The sequence below is a fragment of the Salmo salar genome, chromosome ssa04 (genome assembly GCF_905237065.1).
Source record: "Salmo salar chromosome ssa04, Ssal_v3.1, whole genome shotgun sequence".
NCBI classification, from domain to species: Eukaryota; Metazoa; Chordata; class Actinopteri; order Salmoniformes; family Salmonidae; genus Salmo; species Salmo salar.
In genome coordinates, this window is record NC_059445.1 from 5403906 (window position 1) to 5411405 (window position 7500).

Consider the following 7500-nt stretch of genomic DNA (forward strand, 5'->3'; position numbering starts at 1 on the left):
GGGAGGGAAAGGGGAGAGAGAGGGGAGGGAAAGGGGGAGAGAGAGGGGAGGGAAAGGGTGATAGAGAGGGGAGGGAAAGGGGGGATAGAGAGGGAGGGAAAGGGGGAGAGAGAGGGGAGGGAAAGGGGAGGGAAAGGGGGAGAGAGAGGGGAGGGAAAGGGGGATAGAGAGGGGAGGGAAAGGGGGATAGAGAGAGGGGAGGGAAAGGGGGATAGAGAGGGGAGGGAAAGGGGGAGAGAGAGGGGAGAGAGAGAGGGGAGGGATCCTGCTGAGATGCTTCAGTCTACAGTCGTATGTTTATGTTTCAATGTCCTCACCGATCAGGCTGCTGATCAGGCTACACCCTCAGTTTCTACCTGCTACATTACCATCAGGCTGCTGATCAGGCTACACCCTCAGTTTCTACCTGCTACATTACCATCAGCGCTGGTCAGGCTACACCCTCAGTTTCTACCGGCTACATTACCATCAGCGCTGATCAGGCTACACCCTCAGTTTCTACCGGCTACATTACCATCAGGCTGGTGATCAGGCTACACCCTCAGTTTCTACCTGCTACATTACCATCAGGCTGCTGATCAGGCTACACCCTCAGTTTCTACCTGCTACATTACCATCAGGCTGCTGATCAGGCTACACCCTCAGTTTCTACCGGCTACATTACCATCAGGCTGCTGATCAGGCTACACCCTCAGTTTCTACCTGCTACATTACCATCAGGCTGCTGATCAGGCTACACCCTCAGTTTCTACCTGCTACATTACCATCAGGCTGCTGATCAGGCTACACCCTCAGTTTCTACCTGCTACATTACCATCAGGCTGCTGATCAGGCTACACCCTCAGTTTCTACCTGCTACATTACCATCAGCGCTGATCAGGCTACACCCTCAGTTTCTACCGGCTACATTACCATCAGGCTGCCGATCAGGCTACACCCTCAGTTTCTACCGGCTACATTACCATCAGCCCTGTCCGGCTGCTGATCAGGCTACACCCTCAGTTTCTACCGGCTACATTACCATCAGCCCTGTCCGGCTGCTGATCAGGCTACACCCTCAGTTTCTACCGGCTACATTACCATCAGGCTGCTGATCAGGCTACACCCTCAGTTTCTACCTGCTACATTACCATCAGCGCTGATCAGGCTACACCCTCAGTTTCTACCTGCTACATTACCATCAGGCTGCTGATCAGGCTACACCCTCAGTTTCTACCTGCTACATTACCGTCAGGCTGCTGATCAGGCTACACCCTCAGTTTCTACCTGCTACATTACCGTCAGGCTGCCGATCAGGCTACACCCTCAGTTTCTACCTGCTACATTACCATCAGGCTGCTGATCAGGCTAAACCCTCAGTTTCTACCTGCTACATTACCATCAGGCTGCTGATCAGGCTACACCCTCAGTTTCTACCTGCTACATTACCATCAGGCTGCTGATCAGGCTACACCCTCAGTTTCTACCTGCTACATTACCATCAGGCTGCTGATCAGGCTACACCCTCAGTTTCTACCTGCTACATTACCATCAGGCTGCTGATCAGGCTACACCCTCAGTTTCTACCTGCTACATTACCATCAGGCTGCTGATCAGGCTACACCCTCAGTTTCTACCTGCTACATTACCATCAGCGCTGATCAGGCTACACCCTCAGTTTCTACCTGCTACATTACCATCAGCGCTGATCAGGCTACACCCTCAGTTTCTACCGGCTACATTACCATCAGGCTGCCGATCAGGCTACACCCTCAGTTTCTACGGCTACATTACCATCAGCCCTGTCCGGCTGCTGATCAGGCTACACCCTCAGTTTCTACCGGCTACATTACCATCAGCCCTGTCCGGCTGCTGATCAGGCTACACCCTCAGTTTCTACCGGCTACATTACCATCACGCTGCTGATCAGGCTACACCCTCAGTTTCTACCTGCTACATTACCATCAGCGCTGATCAGGCTACACCCTCAGTTTCTACCTGCTACATTACCATCAGGCTGCTGATCAGGCTACACCCTCAGTTTCTACCTGCTACATTACCATCAGGCTGCTGATCAGGCTACACCCTCAGTTTCTACCTGCTACATTACCATCAGCGCTGATCAGGCTACACCCTCAGTTTCTACCTGCTACATTACCATCAGCGCTGATCAGACTACACCCTCAGTTTCTACCTGCTACATTACCATCAGGCTGCTGATCAGGCTACACCCTCAGTTTCTACCTGCTACATTACCATCAGCCCTGTCCGGCTGCTGATCAGGCTACACCCTCAGTTTCTACCGGCTACATTACCATCAGGCTGCTGATCAGGCTACACCCTCAGTTTCTACCGGCTACATTACCATCAGCGCTGATCAGGCTACACCCTCAGTTTCTACCTGCTACATTACCATCAGCGCTGATCAGGCTACACCCTCAGTTTCTACCTGCTACATTACCATCAGCCCTGTCCGGCTGCTGATCAGGCTACACCCTCAGTTTCTACCTGCTACATTACCATCAGCGCTGATCAGGCTACACCCTCAGTTTCTACCTGCTACATTACCATCAGCGCTGATCAGACTACACCCTCAGTTTCTACCTGCTACATTACCATCAGCACTGATCAGGCTACGCCCTCAGTTGCTACCGGCTACATTACCATCAGCCCTGTCTGGCTGCTGATCAGGCTACACCCTCAGTTTCTACCTGCTACATTACCATCAGAGCTGATCAGGCTACACCCTCAGTTTCTACCTGCTACATTACCATCAGCGCTGATCAGGCTACACCCTCAGTTTCTACCTGCTACATTACCATCAGCGCTGATCAGACTACACCCTCAGTTTCTACCTGCTACATTACCATCAGGCTGCTGATCAGGCTACACCCTCAGTTTCTACCTGCTACATTACCATCAGCCCTGTCCTTCTGCTGATCAGGCTACACCCTCAGTTTCTACCGGCTACATTACCATCAGGCTGCTGATCAGGCTACACCCTCAGTTTCTACCGGCTACATTACCATCAGCGCTGATCAGGCTACACCCTCAGTTTCTACCTGCTACATTACCATCAGCGCTGATCAGGCTACACCCTCAGTTTCTACCTGCTACATTACCATCAGCCCTGTCCGGCTGCTGATCAGGCTACACCCTCAGTTTCTACCTGCTACATTACCATCAGCGCTGATCAGGCTACACCTTCAGTTTCTACCTGCTACATTACCATCAGCGCTGATCAGGCTACACCCTCAGTTTCTACCTGCTACATTACCATCAGCCCTGTCCGGCTGCTGATCAGGCTACACCCTCAGTTTCTACCTGCTACATTACCATCAGCGCTGATCAGGCTACACCCTCAGTTTCTACCTGCTACATTACCATCAGCGCTGATCAGGCTACACCCTCAGTTTCTACCTGCTACATTACCATCAGCCCTGTCCGGCTGCTGACCAGGCTACATCCTCAGTTTCTACCTGCTACATTACCATCAGCGCTGATCAGGCTACACCCTCAGTTTCTACCTGCTACATTACCATCAGCGCTGATCAGGCTACACCCTTAGTTTCTACCTGCTACATTACCATCAGCCCTGTCCGGCTGCTGATCAGGCTACACCCTCAGTTTCTACCTGCTACATTACCATCAGCGCTGATCAGGCTACACCCTCAGTTTCTACCTGCTACATTACCATCAGCCCTGTCCGGCTGCTGATCAGGCTACACCCTCAGTTTCTACCTGCTACATTACCATCAGCGCTGATCAGGCTACACCCTCAGTTTCTACCTGCTACATTACCATCAGCGCTGATCAGGCTACACCCTCAGTTTCTACCTGCTACATTACCATCAGCCCTGTCCGGCTGCTGATCAGGCTACACCCTCAGTTTCTACCTGCTACATTACCATCAGCGCTGATCAGGCTACACCCTCAGTTTCTACCTGCTACATTACCATCAGCGCTGATCAGGCTACACCCTCAGTTTCTACCTGCTACATTACCATCAGCCCTGTCCGGCTGCTGATCAGGCTACACCCTCAGTTTCTACCTGCTACATTACCATCAGCGCTGATCAGGCTACACCCTCAGTTTCTACCTGCTACATTACCATCAGCGCTGATCAGGCTACACCCTCAGTTTCTACCTGCTACATTACCATCAGCGCTGATCAGACTACACCCTCAGTTTCTACCTGCTACATTACCATCAGCGCTGATCAGGCTACACCCTCAGTTTCTACCTGCTACATTACCATCAGCGCCTGATCAGGCTACACCCTCAGTTTCTACCTGCTACATTACCATCAGCGCTGATCAGGCTACACCCTCAGTTTCTACCTGCTACATTACCATCAGCGCTGATCAGACTACACACTCAGTTTCTACCTGCTACATTACCATCAGCGCTGATCAGGCTGCTGATCAGGCTACACCCTCAGTTTCTGCCTGCTACATTACCATCAGCGCTGATCAGGCTACACGCTCAGTTTCTACCTCCTACATTACCATCAGCCCTGTCCGGCTGCTGATCAGGCTACACCCTCAGTTTCTACCTGCTGCATTACCATCAGCGCTGATCAGGCCACACCCTCAGTTTCTACCTGCTACATTACCATCAGGCTGCTGATCAGGCTACACCCTCAGTTTCTACCTGCTACATTACCATCAGCGCTGATCAGGCTACACCCTCAGTTTCTACCTGCTACATTACCATCAGCGCTGATCAGGCCACACCCTCAGTTTCTACCTGCTACATTACCATCAGCACTGATCAGGCTACACCCTCAGTTTCTACCTGCTACATCACCGTCAGCGCTGATCAGGCTACACCCTCAGTTTCTATGTGATGATTTAGGAGATGAGATGCAGGAAGCTGGTGAATTTTGTCTCCCATGTAAATGTACGAGGTACATTTTATATTTTCTGTCACCTGTTTCACGTAGCCCGCCACGCGGAGTCATGGTAACCTGTTTCACGTAGCCAGCCACGCGGAGTCATGGCGCATGGTAACCTGTTTCACGTAGCCGGCAACGCGGAGTCATGGCCCATGGTAACCTGTTTCACGTAGCCGGCCACGCGGAGTCATGGTAACCTGTTTCACGTAGCCAGCCACGCGGAGTCATGGCCCATGGTAACCTGTTTCACGTAGCCGGCCACGCGGGAGTCATGGTAACCTGTTTCACGTAGCCGGCCACGCGGAGTCATGGTAACCTGTTTCACGTAGCCGCCACGCCGGAGTCATGGTAACCTGTTTCACGAGCCGGCCACGCGGAGTCATGGTAACTTGTTTCACGTAGCCGGCCACGCGGAGTCATGGTAACCTGTTTCACGTAGCCGGCCACGCGGAGTCATGGTAACCTGTTTCACGCAGCCGCCACGCGGAGTCATGGTAACCTGTTTCACGTAGCCGGCCACGCGGAGTCATGGTAACCTGTTTCACGCAGCCGGCCACGCGGAGTCATGGTAACCTGTTTCACGTAGCCGCCACGCGGAGTCATGGCGCATGGTAACCTGTTTCACGTAGCCAGCCACGCGGAGTCATGGCGCATGGTAACCTGTTTCACGTAGCCGGCCACGCGGAGTCATGGCCCATGGTAACCTGTTTCACGTAGCCGGCCACGCGGAGTCATGGCCCATGGTAACCTGTTTCACGTAGCCAGCCACGCGGAGTGATGGCGCATGGTAACCTGTTTCACGTAGCCGGCCACGCGGAGTCATGGCGCATGGTAACCTGTTTCACGTAGCCAGCCACGCGGAGTCATGGCACATATTTAACAAGATAATATGGGCTATTTACTTAATTTTTCTGTTTTAATAAAATACATAATTCGAAGAAGAAACATCTGGGGGGTAATTAATACCTTGTAGCAAAACTGTAACTAAAACTTTAATCTCAAGAGATGACAGGTTAAAGGTTTAAATATTATTTTACTTAGAAAATAGTCCTGATCAAATAGGCCTAGAAAATACACTTAATGAATTTTCAGTCATTTCAATCGTTAAGCCCATGTCTTTCTACGCGATACCACGACTAATGTTTCCTATCTGGGAGGTGAACTTAATTTCGCTGTGTATTTCAGACGGAATCAATCCATTACAATGTACCAGAGTTGACCAACAAAACCAGTGGGTCAAACCCCCCCCAGACCCCCCTCCTGGCAGGGAGTGGAGCACCTGTCTGGCTACTTTTTCTATTTGTCTGACTACTCAATGTACCAGAGTAAACCAACATAGAGCTCCTTCTGCAAAAAGATAAATAAATTCAAAACCAGTGGGGCAAACCCCCCCCAGACCCCCCTCCCGGCTGGGAGTGGAGCACCTGGCTGGCTACTCAATGTACCTGTGGGAAACACTGCAGGGGTAGTAATATTTACACTATAGTGATTTAGCTGATGTTCTGATCCAGAGCCACGTTCAGAACATTCATCTCCAGACAGGTGGGACGACCACCACATACCTCCAGGTGTAGTCAGACAGGTGGGACCACCACATACCTCCAGGTGTAGTCAGATAGGTGGGACGACGACCACATACCTCCAGGTGTAGTCAGATAGGTGGGACGACCACCACATACCTCCAGGTGTAGTCAGATAGGTGGGACGACCACCACATACCTCCAGGTGTAGTCAGATAGGTGGGACGACCACCACATACCTCCAGGTGTAGTCAGACAGGTGGGACGACCACCACATACCTCCAGGTGTAGTCAGATAGGTGGGACGACGACCACATACCTCCAGGTGTAGTCAGATAGGTGGGACGACCACCACATACCTCCAGGTGTAGTCAGATAGGTGGGACGACCACCACATACCTCCAGGTGTAGTCAGATAGGTGGGACGACCACCACATACCTCCAGGTGTAGTCAGACAGGTGGGACGACCACCACATACCTCCAGGTGTAGTCAGACAGGTGGGACGACCACCACATACCTCCAGGTGTAGTCAGTAAACTTTACCTCAGTAAAGCAGCTTTCAGGTGTGTGTGTGTGTGTGTGTGTGTGTGTGTGTGTGTGTGTGTGTGTGTGTGTGTGTGTGTGTGTGTGTGTGTGTGTGTGTGTGTGTGTGTGTGTGTGTGTGTGTGTGTGTGTGTGTGTGTGTGTGCTAGTTTAAGGGGTGGTGGATTTTGTGACCTAGGTCTAATTGAGGTATTTAAACAGTTTAAGCATCGGGAACAGAAGGTTGTTACACACACACACACACACACACACACACCTCTTAGGGCTCGTACTGTTTAAGACAGCATTTTATTCATGATAATGTTTATGACCCTGAAACTCCCCAAAGTGGACTGTGTGTGTGTGTGTGTGTGTGTGTGTGTGTGTGTGTGTGTGTGTGTGTGTGTGTGTGTGTGTGTGTGTGTGTTCTGGGAGATGTGACTCTGTCACCTTCCTCTGGGCTCAGCCAGGTGTGAAAATACATTCTGTCACACCCCTACTACTGGGGCTACTTATGCTGGGCTTGTGTGTCCTTCTTCCTCACTGATGTCCTCAGGACTGTGTGTGTGTGTGTCTTCCT

At 51.4% G+C, this 7500-nt stretch overlaps 1 protein-coding gene across 6 annotated transcripts in view; it reads left to right on the forward strand.

The window, feature by feature from the left end:
- LOC123742397 (zinc finger CCHC domain-containing protein 7) overlaps window positions 1-7500 on the forward strand; it is a 113400-nt gene that overhangs the window by 77485 nt on the left and 28415 nt on the right. The window lies entirely within an intron of this gene.